This window comes from Anabrus simplex, chromosome 2 (assembly GCF_040414725.1).
Source record: "Anabrus simplex isolate iqAnaSimp1 chromosome 2, ASM4041472v1, whole genome shotgun sequence".
Taxonomy (NCBI): Eukaryota; Metazoa; Arthropoda; class Insecta; order Orthoptera; family Tettigoniidae; genus Anabrus; species Anabrus simplex.
In genome coordinates this window covers 51,145,480-51,156,938 of record NC_090266.1, presented here as the reverse complement: position 1 = coordinate 51,156,938, position 11,459 = coordinate 51,145,480, and positions in this window count along the sequence as shown.

Here is an 11,459-nt window from a genome sequence, read left to right as displayed (position 1 = left end):
TCCTAAAATTTGCATTTTCACCACTGGTGTCCAATATCTGGAATTAAAAACTTCCACCGTAATAATTGCGATTTTAAAACAATAGTCGATTGGCAGATAATAATAATAATAATAATAATAATAATAATAATAATAATAATAATAATAATAATAATAATAATACATGACGAACAGGTCCATACATGAACATGGAGTTTAGTATAGCGGCTTTGTCTCTTTAAACTGACATCTTTCAGATGAAGTATTATCTTCCCACATTTACGACAGACTATATCACAGCAACGTGTTAAGGAAGAAACAATAAGAGGGTCACGAGGATAGCTTGATCAAAGCAGAAAGCCGGGCCGAGAGTCTTCCAAGGACCAGTGCATTAGCTTGTTGGAGGCCTCTTTAAGTATTTTAGTGAAGGTAGAAGATTCTTTACTTAGTTCGCTTCCCTCATCAAACAGACAATCTTTTCTTCTCTTCAACTAATGTAATTGTCGTATCTATTGAGACGACCATCTATCGTGTCTTGATGGCTTTTCTTTTTGCCTCCTTTCCCTGCTTGTTTTGTTTCGCGGAGAATGGAGCGAGAAATATCCACTTGAGAAGGTCGTTTTCAGGCAACTTAAGTAGCCGACCAACCACCATTTTACCGACCAGAAAGAAGCGTTTCATTAAAATGGTTGAGATTCCACGGACATGAAGCGTAGCCAGGGGTGTACATAACGACCCTTACGCGTCTCAACAACCACATAGAGATGCTATTATATGAACTGAATAATAACATAGATTAAAAGTATTTACCACTGACTGAATTAAAATACATAGTCTACTAGTCCCCCATACCAGGTGTATTTCGTTAGCAGGAGAATTGTCTTCTTTAGTTTAAAAATTGTTTCAGGTTAATATAAAACTGCTGGCGGACTTCATTTACGCATCCAGGAACAGAACACCACTGTCTGGATGGCAGGGATATATGTAATGCCCTGAATTAATAAGGAGACGCCCAGTAAATAGTTGCTTGACGGAGCTAATCAAAGAGTATTTCATGAGCAATGTATCTTCCACGTTGGGCATTCAGAAATTCCAGCAGATGATAATAATTAATACATACCGGTACATCGTTTTTAGGAATCTAAATACAGTCTTCATAACACCTCGACGGTGAAATAAAGATTGGCTCCTAGGATGAACTTCGCTATACAACCAGAATACCGAGAGAGTTGCCTACGTGGTACGCATCGCGGAGTTGTAAGCTTGGATTTGGCAGATGATGGGTTCGTAATCCCACAGTTGCCAGAACTGAAGATGTCCGTGGTTTCCCATTTTCACCTAAATTACGGCCACGGCTGCCTCTTTTCAAGTCCTAGCCCTTTACTATTCCGCTTTTGCTGGAAACCTATTTGAGTCACTGCAACGTTAAACCGCTAGCAGAAAAGTAGTAATAATAATAATAATAATAATAATAATAATAATAATAGCACCGATTCTAATCACAGATGACATTGTGTTAGACACATCTAAGTTCAGAAAATAAGTCAACAATCACCGCTTTTGCACAACAATCGAAGCACTACACCAACAAAACCTGATCAGAAGATCGCATGAAAAGCCACATCGAGAAATTGAAGAGATTTTGGAAGAAGAAAAAGGCAATGACTTCAGCTAAATAAGTTCAATCGCGCTCCTTAGAGTTGGGCAGAAGGAAGAGAAAACAATAGCTCGGATTCTGTGTAACACTCGATGTTCTGTGGATACCGACAAGTACGCATCTGCTTACTCTTAACGATCGTCTCCACATTCAATCGTACTGCAGACACTTGCCGCGGTATTTCTATACTTGCCTCGCTGAATGATGGTGAAATAGTTCATTTATTTTCCCTCTTGTGCGTTATCGGAAACATTTTCCAGTGAGAACACGTGATGAAGATGAAGGTGAAACTGAATTTAATGCTGAATCATTAGCCGTCTACACAAGTCCAAACTATGATAAATCGTATAACAATATGATGCAGATTATTCTTTTGTTTGAACGAGCTTCGCCAGGAATCTTTTATTTCTCTATTTGCTTTACGTCGCACCGACACAGATAGGTCTTACGGCAACGATGGGACAGGAAAGGCCTAGGAGTGAGACGGAAGTGGCCGTGGCCTTAATTAAGGTACAGCCCCAGCATTTGCCTGGTGTGAAAATGGGAAACTACGGAAAACCATTTTCAGGGCTGCCGACAGTGGGGTTCGAACCCACTATCTCCCGGATGCAAGCTAACACTTATACAGGGTATCCCAAAAACAAGGACAGGGGATGGCACACTGATTGGTTTTCAAGAAGGAGCCCCGGAACGGAAATGCATGGTTTGGGCGCTGGAGAGCGTCGAAAACTGAGAACGGTTGTGACAGTTTGTTCCGATTTGGGGTCTTAATACGGAAGCTCTGCATCTGTGTATTGCGGATGGACGATTTCAGCCTAATAACTTTCCTGCGCATGCGCTACGTTCCTCCACACAGTCCTTGATGCGCATCCTACTGCGTTACTTGTGCCCTGTAGTCTGCAGTGCGACATGTACCATACACAGTTGCGGAAATGACCGACATGGTACTTACATACGGCAAAGCGGATTGCAATTGTAGAACTGTTGCAAGATTGTATGCGGAAGGTTTTCCAAACATACGTACCCCACATCATTCCACGTTCGCGGCCATCGAGAGACGACTAAGAGAAGCCGGACAGTTCCACGTAGGTAGTATGAACAGTATGTTGTATGACGCTCCTGTACGTCAGAGGAGGACCTCATTGCTCGAGTCAATGGAGCAATTGAAATTCTTCAAAGACAACCGCACGTATTTGGTCATGTGCGCGTGGCTCAGCACCACCGATGTAGGCTCTGCAATGACGTAGGAGGTACACAGTTCGAAGCCCGTTTGTATCTAAGCTGTGCGTTTCCGGATATGGGTTCCTTCTTGAAAATGGTTCATTTCGCCTTCCCGCACAAGGTACTAAGCGTTGTCGGTATTTATTTGGGACAGCCTGTATACCATGTTCACGTTGTTTTCGACCAGCCTGCATACATATTTCTCTGAGGAACTCGCGATCACGAGATAAATCAAATACACGAGCATTACTTTCTAAAGATTCCAAAGAAACAGATTTACTACCGCTATTAGCAGCAAATCATCTGCGTGTGCACTTGGGCAATAAACATCAGTACCCTGCATCGTATGCTGTAAATACAGACTTTCAGATGAAGAGTTCCTTCACTTTTCTCTTAAGTCACAAATCTCTGGCCATTTGCTCCTGTCTTAATGAGCTCAGTGACAGAGCAGCATTCAACTGGTCCCGAGGGGAGAAATTTGAACGGCTCACCTGACCCCAAGGAAACGGAAATCCCGAGAGCCAAGGAGCAGACCAGCAGACATGGAACAGCTGCATACGGGATGTTTTCTTAGCTTCAACACACGTCCTAATGACCGGCCTTCAAGAACCTCAGTTCATCACAGGCGAAATATTCCATCCCTTGTCGTGTTCTGTGTTTGTCGAAACAATCACCCACTGGTACTACTGTACTTTCCGCCGAAATGAATGTTAAAAACCAAGGGCAAATCTTATCTAGATCAGCCGTGCATCCTTTCACGGCTTGGAATCGAACCTTCAGTCTGTGAGCCCAAGTGTAACGAAATGAGTATAATACATCTGAAAACATTTGGTTAACTCGGTGAGACTGTACTGTTCGATGCACAATATTGATCAATAACGATTTAAGTCAGTAGAACTGGTGCGATTTGTGACCAAATAATACGCGTAGTACGTGAATTAAAGAAATATGACTGCCGAACTCATCACTGCCTTCCCAATACTACTTTGAATTACTTCCGAGGTGAATATTAGAGGGAAAAAAGAGCGTCAAGGAACCGGGGTTTCGAAAAGAAGGATTAGCAATGGTTAGGGATCTGCTTTTTTCGTTTTATTTTTTGGTAGAAATCGGGGTTATTTTTAAAGAATTTCGCGTTATGTTTTTATAATTTCGCGTTATTTTTAATCAAGTTATTATCACATTTTGTGATTTTAAAGGTACTTTTCCATGTAAATAAATTATTGAAGAACGATACGTAGTTTTATTTAAAGACACACACTTTCTTAATCACTCAAGAAGGCATAATATGAAAGAAAAGCACTTTTTTTTTTTCTGTCAAAGGAGAACATTGTCACTTTCTTGTTGCTCAAAACTCCTGAGTAGCGAGAAGAAAAGGTTTCACAGTCAACATTAGCGCATGGTTACCACACTGACTGGCGAGAGTTCTGCACTAAACTCGGGATGACTGTCAACAGGACTAATCAGAACTTTCATAATACTTATTTTTCCTTCTCGCAATTTGATTGGTGTGTTCTTGAAGTTCGCTGTACCCTTTTGTGATCGCTGAATCATTCTCATTTTTAAAGAATGGAACTTCACTTTTTCCACTAGTGCTGAATCGACATTTCTGTTAATGAGGAATACTGGACTAAACACTTATGCATACAAAATGTTCGCGTTATTGTCTCATTTCGTTTTATTTCGCGAAAAAATGTCCAATTTCAGAATTGTTAACAAAGTTATGTATAGGTACCTGTTGCCCAAGCATTTTAGGGATTTTTTTTAAATTCAGTGTTATCGCAAACGCAAAAAACGTAGATCCCTAGCAATGGTGCAACAGGTTAATGACAATACCACGATAAGAGGTTTACCACGGCTTCGTAACGCCTGATACATACCGGGCATTAGTCTCATTCATGGCTGAGACAGTATGCTAGTTGCTCTACGTCGTACCTACAGAGATAGGCTAGGTCTTATGGCGACGATGGGACAGGAAAGGCCTAGAAATGGGAAGGAAGCGGCCGTGGCCTTAATTGAGGTAAGGCCCGAGCATTTGCCTGTCGTGAAAATGGGAAACCACGGAAAACCATCTTTAGGACTGCCGACAGTCGTGTTCGATCCCACTATCTCCCGGATGCGAGCTCACAGCTGCGCGTTCCTAACCGCACGGCCAACTCGCCCGGTGTAACAGTATGGAAGATGCTGATGACCTTCAAGGTCATAAAGATGCCACACCACAACAACATTAGACAATTCCCAACCAGGTCAATTTTAGTACCATATATGAACTTTTTACAGGCCATTGGACATAACATGAATGATATTCATGATTGAACTTTTAATGCTTTTATTGTATTGTTGTTTTAACCAGCTTTTTATTAGGACATAAAAAGTTTTAAATAAGTTATTTTAGCCGACATGCATGTGATTTTATTCTGTAAGATGAAGAAGGGAATATTAATTCTCGAAACATACACTTGTGTGTACTTGTGTATTTGACGTATTAGTAAATATACTCGATTTCAATTGTATTGACCAAGGTGGACCTAGAAATAAATAATAACAGCGATATCAGTAATGCCATTCCTTATGCAGCCAGTCCCTGCTATGTGAAAATGTTGTTCATAAGGTCGGTTGGTGCATGCATTTCAGTGGGCTTGGCAGACAGACATGCAGTACGTATAATAGCAACTTTTCGTTCAGCGAGGAAAGCAACGGGGAACTGCATCACTCCTCATTTCTGTTGTACGCCTCTTCAGTGATGCCTAGGCCATCTATGACAGCTAGTGGTAGAATGAGGAACCAACCATCCTTCGGGCTGAGGACTGAACATACATAAGTTACAGGAGGCATTAGTTTCTATAAATGTCCATTTCGACCGTTGGAGCTTATTTTGCAATAAATGCTTATTTAAGCACCTAAAACGTTCATTTTTACATTATGGCGCCACCAGCGGTTCTTGCCGCGTCCTTGAAAAGAGTATAATTGTTTGAGGATCCATCCAGCCTCCGTACTGAAACTGACAGACACACTGCGGACCCATCGTACCGCTTGGTAAGACTTCTAGAATGGTAGCTGACCCTCTTCAAGTGAAACTGCGCATGGATACACTTGGACACGTAATCGAATAGTGAACAATATGACAGTAATCCGATAGCCTGACAGAGTTAAGAAATTCGTAGGTCCGGTCCCGCGGTGTCCCCGGATTCGATTCCCGGCTGGGTCAGGGGTTTTTAATTGTAAATGGTTAATATCCCTGGCCTGGGGACTAGGAGTTTGTGTCGTCCTTAACGTTCCTTTCCTCACATTAAACACTCTACACTTCCTCCATTCCAATTACACGCAGGTCCATATCACATGGTGCAAGTAAGGGCAAAAGATTTCTATAGATTGACGACCCGAACAAAAAGCATTTTAACAAAAAAAAAAATCGTACCGTTATGCAGTTTTTGAAATTCAGCAAGGAATTCGCAGTAGCTAGAGCAGAACACTACATCACCAGACAGCACGAGCCTGTAAAACTGTATATTATCTTATTTCGCCTATGTCTAGGAGTATTGCGAAAATTAACTATATATAATTTTAAACTGTAGAAAGAGTAACTTACCCTGTTTTACATCTCAACTCAGCAATGTTGTCAGATCCTCCGAAATTTCGGAACATCTTCCGAATTTTAAAAATATTCCGGAAAATACGTACCGAGCAGGGTAGCGTCGCGTGCATTCTTTCGGTTCGGCGATATTAGGGTTTTCAAGACCTTGAATTTCAACTTCCCCGGCATTCTTCAAGTGAACATTCCTTCATGTTTTTCTACTTATTTTGATTAGACTCATTTTGATTGAAAATTCACAGCTTGTTTCCAGTCATTCGACCGGGTCAGGAATGGAATGAATGAAGCCCGATCTAGTGGCGAGGATAGGAATTGTGCCGGCTGCGGAAGGCAGTCGCACTCCTCTAGGGCAATGATTAATGACTGACAGCTGATATGGGATGATATTGGAGACTGCTGCTGGAGTGAAAGATGACAGGAAACACAGGAGTACCCGGAAGAAACCTGTCCCGCCTCCACTTTTTCCAGCACAAATCTCACGTGGAGTTACCGGGATTTCAACCACGCAACCCAGCGTGAGAGGCCGGCGCGCTGCCGCCTGAGCCACGGATGATCCCCTCATTTCATTACCTTCTAGATGCTTCGTATTTTATGAAGCATATGGCTTTTAGTGGCGGCAGTGTCCGAAGATATTTTCGGCTCGCCTAGAGCAGGTCATTCTATTTGACGCCCATGGGCACCCTGCCTGACTGAGTGGGAGATGATTATGCCAATAACGATCTTGCTGTTTTGCAGCCTACGGAAACACTCACGACAATAGCCATCACCCACAACCATCGCCCGTTACTCCGTTACCATATCAACGATGATTAGGGTTTATTGAAGAGCAATAAAAAGTAATTCGTGAGTATCTCAGGTATTATAGCTCACACGGTGAAATATATTAGGTGTAAAGAGCTCGAAATTGGATTTTCTATATTTGGATTTATTTACACGTTTTAGATATTTGTAAGTTTGTAAAGAACGCAATAATTGCGACAATTTCGATTATTATTCAACGTACGGTAAAAGCGAGTGAATCATAAAAAACATGAGAAATTATTATTTTGCACATCTTTTATTAACTACAGTTATTGAATACACCTAACAGCAGAAAAAATTGACATTAACTATTTCACGCCCCTTAATATTTCTACGCCACTCTATACAAATCAAATTAAATACAACCTAGTGCACAACTTAGATGCCGAATTTCCAGATATTCTGTCAAGCCCTTTTCTCGTGATGTAACAAGCTGACGGACAGACTAAAATGGAACTGAATCTTCTTCCGATGTTTATGTTCCTAATTCGAGTATGCGACGAAAATTTGAAGTGCATAGGCAAAATTATATTCGCTCGACCCTACTACCGGGTTTAACAATAATGTTCGTCCAAACTTTTAGGGCGCATTCCTCATTCGTACAAGAAGTAAATATGTTACAAGGACATGGGACCGGAAAGGCTTTATTTCCACGTTAGAACTAAGTCCCTACAACTCTATTCTACATAGTACATTAGTCATGGAAAACCCACAGGAACAGGAAGTACCAGCATACCATACGAAAGTCTTTCTTCCATGAAATGTTCGAAATGCCATAACATTTTGTTTCATTTTCGAAAACGAGCGTTTTGTGGAGAAAAAAGAAAACAGGAAGAGAAATAATAAGATCTAAAATGTGGTACTTATTTTCACTGTGGCTTTAATAAAAACTTGGCGTAGTTATTTATAGGAGAACATGCCGCTCGTGTTACGAGAGACAGCAGATACAACCATCCGACAAATAATCTACGTACGCACCCATTCTACAAACACATCACGATGTCACTTTTCCCGTGCAGACTGGCATTCAGGTAAAGTTATTTATTCATGTATTTAATTTTTCTGGCAAAATTTGGATCGATTCCTCTTAAATAACTGTTCCTAATTATGAGAAGTCTTATGTCAGATAGTCATTCTTTGAATATGACAAATGCTAATATATATATACAGAATAAGCAAAAGAATTAATTTTTTGAAACACTGAACTATTCTTTATTGAAAACCGGGCGAGTTTCGTCGTTCGGGGACCCCTGCTTTGTCTGCTAACGATAAGAAATTTATTCAACATTTAAAAAATATCCCTTGATTTTCCGTGGTTTCCCATTTTCACACCAAGCAAATGCTGGGGCAGTACCCACCTTAATTAAGGCCACGGCCGTTTTCTTCCCACTTCTAGGCCTTTCTTATCCCATCGTCGCCATAAGACCTATCTGTGTCGGTGCGAAGTAAAGCAAATTGAAAAAAAATCCAAAGTTCTAGTCCCTCAGACAAGCAACTCAATGTCCAAAACATCCTGGAGATATGTGCTACGAATTGTAAGTAAATAAAATATAATAAATTATGACACTATATTCTTTATTCAATCCTAAAAATTACAATCCTTTCCTTAATCATCGTTATCCAGTCGATTAGATTAGCAGTTTGCCTTTCTCTGTCTCTATGAGCGCTAATGTGAGTCAATGCATTGCTTCATATAAGCCCCACTAAGACCGCTAATGTGAGTCAATGCAGAGTTTCAGTTATGCCCTCATAAATACATTCGGTGTGAACATTTTTCAAAAATCAAAAATCCCTCGGTGTATTGAATCAAGAAACATATAGAAAGAATTATATAAATAAGTTAAGTTAACTTGGCTAGAATTTTAATCAAAAGGGAAACGAACAAAGAAACAAGCGATTTCAGGCTATTTTTCCGGAAGTGCATTTTGGCCGGAGGTGATTTTCCAAATTTGTTCTTTTAGTTTGATAGAGCTATCCACGTCTGCATGGACAAATACCACCACAAAGAGATCTATAACGTCAAAGTCCTCCGAGGAATAGACACAGGTTCAGATCACTACGTAGTTAAAATTAAAATTAAACTCACTCCCCAGAGGAGACAACAAAAGCAAGCCCTTAAAACTAAAAGAAAAATAGATCCTACCCAGCTAATCAACAACAAAAATTACCAGAAAGCAACTGAAAAAATAAAAATCACAGACAAACTTGAAGACTTAGTACACAACCTTAAACAAATTGCAGAAGACCTAGCTCCAATTAAACCACGTAAAAAACACCAATGGTGGAACAGTGAATGTGATGAAACAGTGGAGAAAAGACATCAGGCATGGGTATTACATCAGTCCCAAAAGACAGAAATATCCTATCAAAAGCTAGTAAAACAGAGAAAAGAAACTACCCAAGTCTTAAGAAGAATAAAAAGACAACATAAGGACACCCTGCAGTTAATTGAAGAACAGTTCAGTAAAACTAAATCAAGGGACTACTACAAAACCTTCAGAAAGCAGCTCCAAAAATATGAACCCCCGACCCTACTGATGAAGGATGAAGATGGTAAGCTGGCCCATAACAATAAAGACAATGCAGAAATTCTGGCTAAACATTTCAACAAGCTTTTAAATTGTGAGGAACCTACAGAACTCCTTCATTTGGACACCAACACCCCGATAAAAACATCACCAGAAAACATCAATCCCCCCACAATAAAGGACGTCTACCAAGCTCTGAATAAATTAAAAAACTACAAAGCGCCAGGAGAAGATCAGACCTTTGCGGAAATCTGGAAATATGCAGGAACCTCAGCAAAAGTTGCCCTCCATCAACAACTTGTCTCTATCTGGATTAAAGAAGAACTACCAGAACACTGGACAACAGCCCTCATTCATCCTCTGCACAGAAAAGGGGACAAAACCGACCCTAATAACTACAGGGGAATCTCTCTCCTAGACATAACATACAAAATATTTTCAATAATCATCCTTAATAGGATAAGTTTACAACTTGAGAAAGAACTAGGAGAATATCAAGGAGGTTTCAGACCCTGGAGGAGCTGTCCTGATCAGATCATGAGTCTTAAGTTGATAATGGACTATAACAGGAGAAGAAACAGAGATATGGTGATAACATTTGTAGATTTCAAGAAAGCTTATGATTGCATCCATAGAGAATCTCTGTTTAAAATTTTAAGACACCTTGGACTACACCCCAAATTAATAAACATGATAAAATTGACTCTCACCAATACCAAGTCAAAAGTGAAGTGTAGGGGTGAAACATCAGAGACATTTGAAATTAAAACTGGACTACGGCAGGGAGATGGGCTCTCACCACTATTATTTAACTGTGCTCTAGAAATGGTAATGAGGGAATGGTTTAGAAAATGTCCCCCCAAAATAAAGATTGGCCGAAAAATCAAAACAAATTGCCTGGGTTTTGCTGACGATTTAGCATTAATAGCAGTGGACATAAAAGAAGCAAAAACCCAGATATCAGAACTTCAAAACATTGCAAATAAAATTGGCCTCAAAATATCATTTGAAAAAACAGAAATTATGCCCCAAAAACCAACACAGCTAAAAGAAGTCACCATAAATGGTAATAAAATCAAAATAGTAACTCAGTTTAAATATCTTGGAGAAGTAATAACACATAACTTAAATGAAAAAATCTCAATCCAAGTAAGAACAAATAGATTAGCTAAAGCACAAAAATTAACATGGGATATCTACAAAAAGAAATGTCTATCAATAAATACAAAAATAAAACACTACAACACAGTTATAAAACCGGAAGCTACATATGCAGCAGAAACACTCTTTTACCTGAATAAACAATCAAAGACTGACAGACTTCAGAAAATTGAAAGGAGGATTGGAAGACCTGTATCAACAAAAAATATCAGAAAGATGGACAGTGGCGGTTAATACCTAACAAAGTCGTGTACAAAGAGCTAGAACCCATTACAGATACTATGCGTAAGAGGAGACTGGGATTCTTTGGACATATCATGAGGATGCAGCACTCGAGACTTCTGAAACAACATGTACAACACAATCTCGTCTCAAAAAATACCACAACAGGATGTAAATGGATCAGATAAGTAAGAGAGGATCTGAAGGAAATAGGCCTTACAACAGAAGACACCAAAAATAAGATAAAATTGAATACAAAACTCAAGAATACAAACCTCCGCTTTACCCTTACACAAAACAA